The sequence below is a fragment of the Scylla paramamosain genome, chromosome 5, assembly GCF_035594125.1.
Source record: "Scylla paramamosain isolate STU-SP2022 chromosome 5, ASM3559412v1, whole genome shotgun sequence".
NCBI classification, from domain to species: domain Eukaryota; kingdom Metazoa; phylum Arthropoda; class Malacostraca; order Decapoda; family Portunidae; genus Scylla; species Scylla paramamosain.
Genome location: NC_087155.1, coordinates 20,729,056 through 20,740,055, shown reverse-complemented (window position 1 = coordinate 20,740,055; position 11,000 = coordinate 20,729,056). Strand labels below are relative to the sequence as shown.

General features: G+C 40.2%; 1 protein-coding gene across 4 annotated transcripts in view; it reads left to right on the top strand.

The window, feature by feature from the left end:
- The window catches only part of LOC135100642 (2-aminomuconic semialdehyde dehydrogenase-like), a 45,889-nt gene that overhangs the window by 1,501 nt on the left and 33,388 nt on the right, over positions 1-11,000 (top strand). Inside the window, exon 1 of one of the 4 annotated variants that reach the window (XM_064003723.1) lies at positions 5,220-5,551. The exons of the other annotated variants lie outside the window; for them this stretch is intronic. The gene's annotated coding sequence lies outside the window, so the exon portion shown is untranslated. Of the gene's footprint in view, positions 1-5,219; positions 5,552-11,000 lie in introns of those variants that run through there. 4 annotated transcript variants of the gene reach the window in all.

Sequence of the window (11,000 nt, the reverse complement as noted above, 5' to 3'; positions counted from 1 at the left end):
ATAAAAGGATCAAAGCAGTGGTCAAAAATTGGTGGATAATGTCTTGAAACCTCCCTCTTGAAGGAATTCAAGTCATAGGAAGGTGGAAATACAGAATCAGGCAGGGAGTTCCAGAGTTTACCAGAGAAAGGGATGAATGATTGAGAATACTGGTTAACTCTTGCGTTAGAGAGGTGGACAGAATAGGGGTGAGAGAAAGAAGAAAGTCTTGTGCAGCAAGGCCGCGGAAGGAGGGGAGGCATGCAATTAGCAAGATCAGAAGAGCAGTTAGCATGAAAATAGCGGTAGAAGACAGCTAGATATGCAACATTGCGGCGGTGAGAGAGAAGCTGAAGACAGTCACTTAGAGGAGAGGAGTTGATGAGACGAAAAGCTTTTCATTCCACCCTGTCTAGAAGAGCAGCATGAGTGGAATCCCCCCAGACATGTGAAGCATACTCCATACATGGACGGATAAGGCCCTTGTACAGAGTTAGCAGCTGGGGGGGTGAGAAAAACTGGCGGAGACGTCTCAGAACACCTAACTTCATAGAAGCTGTTTTAGCTAGAGATGAGATGTGAAGTTTCCAGTTCAGATTATAAGTAAAGGACAGACCGAGGGTGTTCACTGTAGAAGAGGGGGACAGTTGAGTGTCATTGAAGAAGAGGGGATAGTTGTCTGGAAGGTTGTGTCGAGTTGATAGATGGAGGAATTGAGTTTTTGAGGCATTGAACAATACCAAGTTTGCTCTGCCCCAATCAGAAATTTTAGAAAGATCAGAAGTCAGGCGTTCTGTGGCTTCCTTGCGTGATATGTTTACCTCCTGAAGGGTTGGACGTCTATGAAAAGACGTGGAAAAGTGCAGGGTGGTATCATCAGCATAGGAGTGGATAGGACAAGAAGTTTGGTTTAGAAGATCATTAATGAATAATAAGAAGAGAGTGGGTGACAGGACAGAATCCTGAGGAACACCACTGTTAATATATTTAGGAGAAGAACAGTGACCGTCTACCACAGCAGCAATAGAATGGTCAGAAAGGAAACTTGAGATGAAGTTACAGAGAGAAGGATAGAAACCGTAGGAGGGTAGTTTTGAAATCAAAGCTTTGTGCCAGACTCTATCAAAGGCTTTTGATATGTCCAAGGCAACAGCAAAAGTTTCACCAAAATCTCTAAAAGAGGATGACCAAGACTCAGTAAGGAAAGCCAGAAGATCACCAGTAGAGCGGCCTTGACGGAACCCATACTGGCGATCAGATAGAAGGTTGTGAAGTGATTTTGCGTTCATCCTACCTTTTGGGTGTTCGCTATGGGCTGACTGAGTTGCCGGTGATCACCGGCTGTTTTAATGCAGAGTGGACGAATGAGAAGTGTTTAATAAAAGGGTCAACGCTCCCGCAGTTCTCTGGAGCACATTCTAAAACCGCCTCTCCTGATCCATCTTTATGCACTGACTTAAATGTTACAAAACAATGATCCTAAGTATTTATACTAACATTATCCACGGGATCTACAGAACAGTTACTCATATTTTAAGCTAAATACTCACAACTAGACTGTTTTTACATTTATTTCTAGTCTCCTGCTAACATATTTAGTTTGAAACATTTCTAGTTTCTACAAGGACTAATGTTCTCTATGGCACATTCCCAAAAGAGTCACCCTTTCTTCTCCGTTGGGCTCCTCCGATCACAATCTCATATCTTTATCTTGTCCTATTGCTCCAATCCCTCCTCAGGATCCCCATAAGCGAAGGTGCCTCTGGCGTTTTGCCTCTGCTAGTTGGGGGGACCTGAGGAGATATTTTGCTGATTTTCCTTGGAATGACTACTGCTTCTGTGTCAGAGACCCGTCTTTGTGTGCTGAACGCATAACAGAGGTAATAGTGTCTGGCATGGAGGCGTACATTCCTCACTCTTTTTCTCGTCCTAAACCTTCTAAACCTTGGTTTAACACAGCTTGTTCTCGTGCTATACATGATAGAGAGGTGGCCCACAAAAGATACGAGTACTTAAGCCTTCCATCACCAGAATCTCATGCACTTTATATTTCTGCCCGGAACCATGCCAAGTCTGTTCTCCAACTAGCCAAAAACTCCTTCGTTAACAGAAAATGTCAAAACCTTTCAAGATCTAACTCCCCTTGTGATTTCTGGCATCTAGCCAAAAATATCTCCAATAACTTTGCTTCTTCTTCTTTCCCTCCTCTATTTCAACCAGATGGCACCACTGCTATCACATCTATCTCTAAAGCTGAACTCTTTGCTCAAACCTTTGCTAAAAACTCTACCTTGGACGATTCTGGGCTTGTTCCTCCCTCTCCTCCAACCTCTGACTACTTCATGCCACGTATTAAAATTCTTCGCAATGATGTTTTCCATCCCCTCACTGGCCTAAACCCTCGGAAGGCTTATGGACCTGATGGGGTCCCTCCTATTGTTCACCGAAACTGTGTCTCCGTGCTTGCACCTTGCCTAGTCAAACTCTTTCAGCTCTGTCTGTCAACATCTACCTTTCTTTCTTGCTGGAAGTTTGCCTACATTCAACCTGTTCCTAAAAAGGGTGACCGTTCTAATCCCTCAAACTACCGTCCTATTGCTTTAATTTCCTGCCTATCTAAATTTTTTAATCTATCCTCAACAGGAAGATTCTTAGACATCTATCACTTCACAACCTTCTATCTGATCGTCAGTATGGGTTCCGTCAAAGCCGCTCTACTGGTGATCTGGCTTTCCTTACTGAGTCTTGGTCATCCTCTTTTAGAGATTTTGGTGAAACTTTTGCTGTTGCCTTGGACATATCAAAAGCTTTTGATAGAGTCTGGTACAAAGCTTTGATTTCCAAACTACCCTCCTACGGTTTCTATCCTTCTCTCTGTAACTTCATCTCAAGTTTCCTTTCTGACCGTTCTATTGCTGCTGTGGTAGACGGTCACTGTTCTTCTCCTAAATATATTAACAGTGGTGTTCCTCAGGGTTATGTCCTGTCACCCACTCTCTTCTTATTATTCATTAATGATCTTCTAAATCAAACTTCTTGTCCTATCCACTCCTATGCTGATGATACCACCCTGCACTTTTCCACGTCTTTTCATAGACGTCCAACCCTTCAGGAGGTAAACATATCACGCAGGGAAGCCACAGAACGCCTGACTTCTGATCTTTCTAAAATTTCTGATTGGGGCAGAGCAAACTTGGTATTGTTCAATGCCTCAAAAACTCAATTCCTCCATCTGTCAACTCGACACAACCTTCCAGACAACTATCCTCTCTTCTTCAATGACACTCAACTGTCCCCCTCTTCTACAGTGAACATCCTCGGTCTGTCCTTTACTTATAATCTGAACTGGAAACTTCACATCTCATCTCTAGCTAAAACAGCTTCTATGAAGTTAGGTGTTCTGAGACGTCTCCGCCAGTTTTTCTCATCCCCCCAGCTGCTAACTCTGTACAAGGGCCTTATCCGTCCATGTATGGAGTATGCTTCACATGTCTGGGGGGGTTCCACTCATACTGCTCTTCTAGACAGGGTAGAATCAAAAGCTTTTCGTCTCATCGACTCCTCTCCTCTAAGTGACTGTCTTCAGCTTCTCTCTCACCGCTGCAATGTTGTATATCTAGCTGTCTTTTACCGCTTTTTTCATGCTAACTGCTCTTCTGATCTTGGTAACTGCATGTCTCCCCTCCTTCCGCGGCCTTGCTGCACAAGACTTTCTTCTTTCTCTCACTCCTATTCTGTCCACCTCTCTAACACAAGAGTTAACCAGTATTCTCAATCATTCATCCCTTTCTCTGGTAAACTCTGGAACTCCCTGCCTGCTTCTGTATTTCCACCTTCCTATGACTTGAATTCCTTCAAGAGGGAGGTTTCAAGACACTTATTCGTCAATTTTTGACCACTGCTTTGACCATTTTATGGGAATGGCATTTCAGTGGGCATATTTTTTTATTGGATTTTTGTTGCCCTTGGCCAGTGTCCTTCCTACATAAAAAAAAAAAAAATAAAAATAAATAAATAAATAAATATATATATATATATATATATATATATATATATATATATATATATATATATATATATATATATATATATATATATATATATATATATATATATATATATATATTATTTGTGCTGACAGGATATTATGACGGCCGAAACCGCGAGGAGATGAAACGACTGGTCGATATCAGACACGCCGACTTAACCAAAACACCCAACAAACCCAAGACGTAATATGAGGTTGTAATGCTGTTGCAAAATCCCAGTCTATACATGAGTTGTGGTTGATTGTAGGATTTCACGAAAGAAGAACCAAGGTGGGAAAGGATGGGTTGTATTTCCAAAAGAAGAAAGCGGCAACTCGGGGAAGACACTGGGAGACAGGATGTAACCAGACTAGCGGTAACTTAGGAAAGATGTGGGAGACGTCAACAGTTTTCACTGGTGCCCCGCTAAGATTTGGCATCAAAACATGGTTATTTCTTTCATATTGTATCGGGGGTTATGTTAACTGTGTAACTTAAATAGATAAAGTAAGGTCATATATAGAGAAAAAAAAAGTTTTCGCCCCAAAGTGATGATACATCCCAGACCCGATAAAATGTGCATAGTATTTAGCTCATTTTACTATATTTTTGCGCTCTGCTTGATGACAGTGACTAAAAATGTTCCTAATATACTATTAGTTTGTTTGATAACACTAATGAGTTAAGATTTATTTTTTTCCGGCTGACCAACTTTTATGTATTAAATTTAATCTGCTGGTGAATCTTGCAGTTTTTCAAGACCATAGCAAACGCCCCATATTGGTCCCCTCCTTTTCTGAGTTAATTTAGTTTTGGCTCCTTCCTTTTATCAGTTTCATAATGGCCTGACCCCATTCAACTTTGCCGCTGATCTTCTCTGTATCAATTTTGTTATGGCCCTGCCCGTTTCTGTATTGAGGCGTCTTCTTCAGTTCTCACAAGGGTTTAAAATTTTAGTTCCCCGGAGCTCCGCCCACTTGACCACTGAAGAAGAGGGCAAGAGGCCAGTTGCATGGCGTGCTGCCCAAGAAAAAGTGTCGTACATTTCATTGGCAATTGTGTCCCTTACAGAGACCACAGCAGCCTTAACCACTTGCTCCTTTAAGTTTATGTTATTTAGAAGTGAATTGCTGGTCTTCCAGGCCTTGTGATATTGTCAGTTCAATAAAAGTAATCCTATAGGGCCGATTTTTTTTTTTTTTTTCTGATTGAAGGAAAGAGGCTAGCAGACACATTGGTAATTCTTGTTTAATGGTTGTTAATTTAAAGAACACATATATAGTAAACCTGGTTATTCTTGTTTAATGGTTGTTACATTTAAAGAACAGGTATATAGTAGCCTGGTTAAGACAATGCCATGTGCAAGTGCAAAACGAAGGGCCCTCAGTGAAGCAAACCGCCAGAGACTACAAAAGGAGGAAGAAGGAGAAAGAATAATCCACCCCCTCCTCCACATGCCATTCACGCTTCAGCAGCAAGCTACAGACACAGTTTGCTGCCAGAAGAGGATAGGGAGGCCTACCAAACTAGAGATGATGATAGTGGTATGGTAACTATATCACTACAAAGGTTGCAAACTTTACTCAGTTTGGTAAAGTGTGAGTGTGGTAACCAAGTTATCTCAAAGGTAACAAGCAATTACTTTGATTGTGTGATAAACCTTAGATGTGAAGAATGTAAAAACATTGTGCATCATTCTGAACCTAGAAAATGTAACAATAGACTGAAGGGCAAGATTCTCTGATTTGTCGCCAATTAAGGTTTTCGGGCCCTCTTATCTTTGCTTTTTCACCTAGGTGATTAATATTTGTACACAATGTGTAGAAATATTTATACTATCAATATGATAATGATAGCTGCCATAGTTTTTGTGCAGTGCATCTATGTTTGGTGATTGCATAAGACATACAAAATCACATCACAGCATCAAAAGTATGAATGGCATTGCAATGTCCTTTTGACCACAGATAATAAGCACAAAAAAGTACCTTTGTCGGTATTTTTGTGCACGTAGCTGAAATTATGACATTTGTTACACTACAAAATGTTACCTTTTTTTTTTCATCAGAATTTTGAGATATATAAATTTGCCATAAATTTATTTGAAGGAATTAATGTTTGATAATACCGTGAAAACTTAAGACGAAGGTGATGATTATTTTGCTGAAATTTTTTTTAAATCGGTCAATTACTGACAGTTTTGCAACATTTTATATGCAAAAAACAAGTTTTGAGAAAATCCACTTTTTTTTCTGTGAACATATACAATACTTGATAAAAACCACTCCAAGATGTATCAAATCCAAATATTTACATACCTTAACTATTTGACCATTCTTGGGAGGCTGCCAGTGGTTATTTAGGTAGTATGAGGCCATGTTACATAACGTCTTGTCACCTGTCACCTACCATTGCCTGGTAGAGACTTCTAAAGAAACAGGTCCCCTGTTATTATCATTTTAGAGTATATAACATATTATTGATGTTATATATCTCCAATATGAAAATAACATATTCATAGGGTGTCCGTGGAGCCCATCCACCTCACTGTAGCCAGGAAGAGGCGATAACTTTAGAAGTTACCAGGCTGGTAATCTGGGCCACGTGCTTGACATCACCCTCTGATGTCAAGGAGATGTCAAGATGCTGCTGGAACCGGTTAAACACAAACCCAAAATTATAATCAAGTATAGTGAGCTGGGTCACGAATGTCATCCTCTGGAGGCCAGTAAACTTTGCCTTATTCTGGTGGTTCCAAAGCTTAGAATGAAAGCTTTCATTTCTATTCTGGCTCTGCCCTTGCAGGCACCTTTCAAGGAGAGCAGGACTTGATTAATCATAAAGGATCTCCCTCACTCTGTCTTCATACTTTTTTTCAAGTCTCAGATAATTTTTCATTGTGTCATGGGAGGGGAGAGGCTTTCCTTCATCCTTAGCCTTCTTGAAGACACACCAAGAAGAATCGCTGTGTATGTGGTGATGATTGCCATCTCCATCCCTGGAAATGGCATGCCAAAATCCTGACATGATTTTCAAACTCATTGTCAGGACATTAGTGCCAATACTGTCCCTGATAGCCTTCCCATAGTACCTTTGGAAGGCATCTATCTGTTTGTCAGTAAGTTGATGCCTTCCACCAACTAAGCTTTTCTTTATTACCTTTCCTGTTTTGGTTGTTTTGTCTTCTTTCAGTTCGTCTTTGAAGTTTCTGAGCCATGTACCCATTCATTTTTGCACATGGTTGATACACATCTCTTTCACAGCACTGTGGTTAGCATATAGTCTTTTTCCATTGTTCATGTTGCACACAGATTTGTAGGAGCTTGAGTTGCCATCACTTAGGAATGTGACATATCTTTAGCCTTTTCCCTCACTTCTATGCCACATTCTGACTGCTCCTTCAGCCTCCATTGCCCCTGATAGTCCATTGAAGTTTGCTTGGCACTTTCCTGAATGTACTGTCTTGTACCACTCATCAAAAGTAGCTTCTTTCTTTTTCATGATCACACATAATCTACAATAATTGCACAAAACTTCAAAATCATTTACCATACCAGAATATAGGTCCATCACAAAAGCAGCACCAAAATTACTTTTGTGACCTCTGGTTATCCAGGTGCCATCAAAGCTAACATATAAACTCAGTTTTTCATCATCATCTCTTTCTTTCCCTTTATTTTCATATGCTTTCTCAACACACTGCTTTGTCACACTCTCTTGTTGTCTGTAGTAAGTGTCCATTTCACTATATATATAGTTAGTATGCTGAGTGAAGGCATAGGTTGAAAGTTCTTTGACACTCATAGCAGCTGTGAGACGTGACAAACTTGCACGCCCATACCCTTCCGACAGAGAATGATACACATGAGCAACATTCCCTTAAGGCATTCTGGGTCAGAATGCTTGATGTTGGCTAATATGACTAGTAAAACTTGCTGCATGGTACTGTACATACAGGAGTTATGAAATAAAATGTCAAAGCATCTCTGCTGTTATTTTCATAGTATTTCTGCATTTCAGGCGCATTCATCTCTTAGGTATCCCTATTTGTTATCCTATTCTGTCTAGACAGAGCAAGTATTATAACAAAATATGGTCTATTATTAGTGATTATGGAGCAAGGGGAAACTGTGATGCAGAGAGCAGGCCTAGTAGCTCTCACATGTCATTCACAGGGGTGAGAGCGAGGTCCCTTGCCCCACTGTTCAGATTCTGCCATGTTAAGGTAACATTTTATCCCATATACCGTTTCTTCAGACCTGTCCTACTTCATCACCTGTGCAAATACAAGCCACTCTGCAGAGTATTCCGAGAATTGGTTGTATCAGTCATGACTTCACACTGCATTGTGGCATTGTACCTGAACACAATGATGTGTTGGAAGTTGTGGCCCAAGACAGGAATTGCTTTACCTTTACCTGCCCTGCCAGAATGCCACACACCACCTGAAGGCTTGACTTTCATGTTCATTGTAAGCAAATGTTACTATTCACTTAATTTGAGACAATTCAGGCTACACAGTTTTAATAATGGTTTTCACTCATGACTGCAGATAATTCTGTATGTTTGAGATTTTAACATATTGACACATCAGCTTGTTTTCTCCTGACATGTTTGCATCGCTGCCCACAAGTGGCTGTGTCTTTCGCTCTGCTCCACTGCCTGCCCCCATTTCTTGCGAGCCCTTTAAAAGCTTGTGGCCTGGGGTAGTTGTAAAGTTCTGAAGTTCCCAGGAGACCTGCGCGAAAGATATGCTTTGGAAAATGCCTTTTTCTGAGGTGCTTGCAAAGAACTGAAGAAGATGCCTTTAATGTTTTGGCTTAATTTTATATTGTTCTTTTATCACTATTTCTGATATGTATATAGTAAAGAATTTTACTCTTATATACTGAAGATCTCATATGTTGTTATCACATCAACAGCTACTGGGAGCTGAAGTAAGCAAGCTACAAAAGCCTTTTTTCTTTCAATATCAATGTTACAGAGAGATGTCAAGGGTGATAAAAATTATTAAAAATCTCCACTCTTAATGTTACTGAAGAAAACCAGGTGTTGGAAAACTAAGAGAAAGACCAGTTTACTTTCTGAAGTGCCTTGATTCTCATCTTTTGAAACAATTCAAATTGTAGGCAAGGGAATTACAGAAATAGGAAATGAGTTCCAGAATTTACCAGTATAATACTGAAGGAATGAAGATACTGGTTAACTCTTACCTTAGCAAGATGAACAGAAGCATTTCTATGCATTTAGTTGACTCATGCAAAGAAACACACCATTTTTTTTGTCATTCCATGTCAGTGTGCATTTCATGCACCTTCTGCCATTATGTAATCAGCAAGGGAATGCATCCTTGCTGGTTTATGCATCTGCTTGGTATCACGCATGCATGCAATGCATTGTGTGCAAGATGCCATTGAACTGAACTATAACTGTTTCTTGAATACGCTTCCAAATGTGTGCAAAAAAATGCTTGTGTAGAGGGGTCCTAAATAGAAAGTCTTGCACAGCATAGCTGTGGGAGTTAGCAATTTTAGAAGAGCAGGAAAAAATGGTAGAAGATAATAAGACATGCAACACTGCAACAGTGAGAAAGAATCAAGACTGTCTGTTAGAAGGAAGGAATTGATGAGACATAAAGTTTTTAACTCCATTCTGTTTAGGAGGCCTGGGTGAGTTTAACATCCTTGTATGTGGAGCGGTACACATGGATGCATGAAGCCCCTGTCCTGGCTTTAATTTCCTGCCTCTCTAAAGTTTTTTAATTTATCCTCAACAACCTTGTATATGATTGCCAGTATGGGTTCTGTTGAGACCATTTTACTGGTGATCTTTTGGTTTTCCTTACTGAGTCTTGGCATCCTCTAGGAATTTTGGTGAAAATTTTGAAGCTGCCTTAGACATATCAAAAGCTTTTGACAGAGTCTGGCACAAAGCTTTGATTTCCAAAATACCCTCCTCTGGCTCCTGTCCTTCATTTCCTTTCTGACCATTCTGTTGCTGCAGTGCTAAACAGTCACTGCTCTTAAGTCTATTAACAGTGGTGTTCCTCAGGGTTCTGTCCTGTCACTCACTCTTACTATTATTCATCAATGGTCCTTTAAACCAAACTACTTATCCTGTCCACTCCTATACTAACGATACCCACCCATTTTTTTTTTCCATGTCTTTTCATAGATGTTCAATCCTTCAGGAAGTTAACAGCTCACACTGGAAAGCCACAGAATGACTGACTAATGATCTCTCTAAAATTTCCGATTGGGGCAGAGCAAACTTAATATTGTTCAATGCCTCAAAAACTCAATTCCTCTATCTATCAACTCAACACAACCTTTCAGATAACTGTCCCTCTTTTCTACACTGAACATCCTCAGTCTATCCTTTACTTATAATCTAAACTTGAAACTTCATATCTCATCTCTGGCTAAAACAGCTTCAATGAAATTAGGCATTGTGATCCATCTCCACCAGTTTTTCTCATCGCCCCCCCAGCTGCTAACTCTGTACAAGGACCTTATCCATCCATGTACAGAGTATGCCTCACATGTTGGGGGGGAGGGGACAGGGGCAGGCGCAGTTCCAATCAGACCACTCTTTTAGACAAAGTGCAATCAAAAACTTTTCGTCTTATCAACTCCTCTCCTCTAACTGAGGCCTAGTTTACACTACTCTATTTTTACGGATTCCATTTCTGTACACTGTCCAACAATAACGTCACCACCATTTCCATTCAAGCAACTGTAGTGGGAACCAGACTCCATTTCTGCTTCTGCTTGAACAGATGCTGTTAAGAGGAAGAGATGAACCAAGTTTAACTTTGTACGGAGAGACAGGCAGTGTTGTACATACTGATATTTTGAATGTTCTAGGTATGATACTCAAGTGCATGAAAAAATGTTATTGAATTATAGCTTTGTAATGTAATAGTGCTATATTGTAAATCAATAATTTTTACACTTTGTGGAAAAAAAGAGGAGTGAGTGGGGTCCCAGCGTG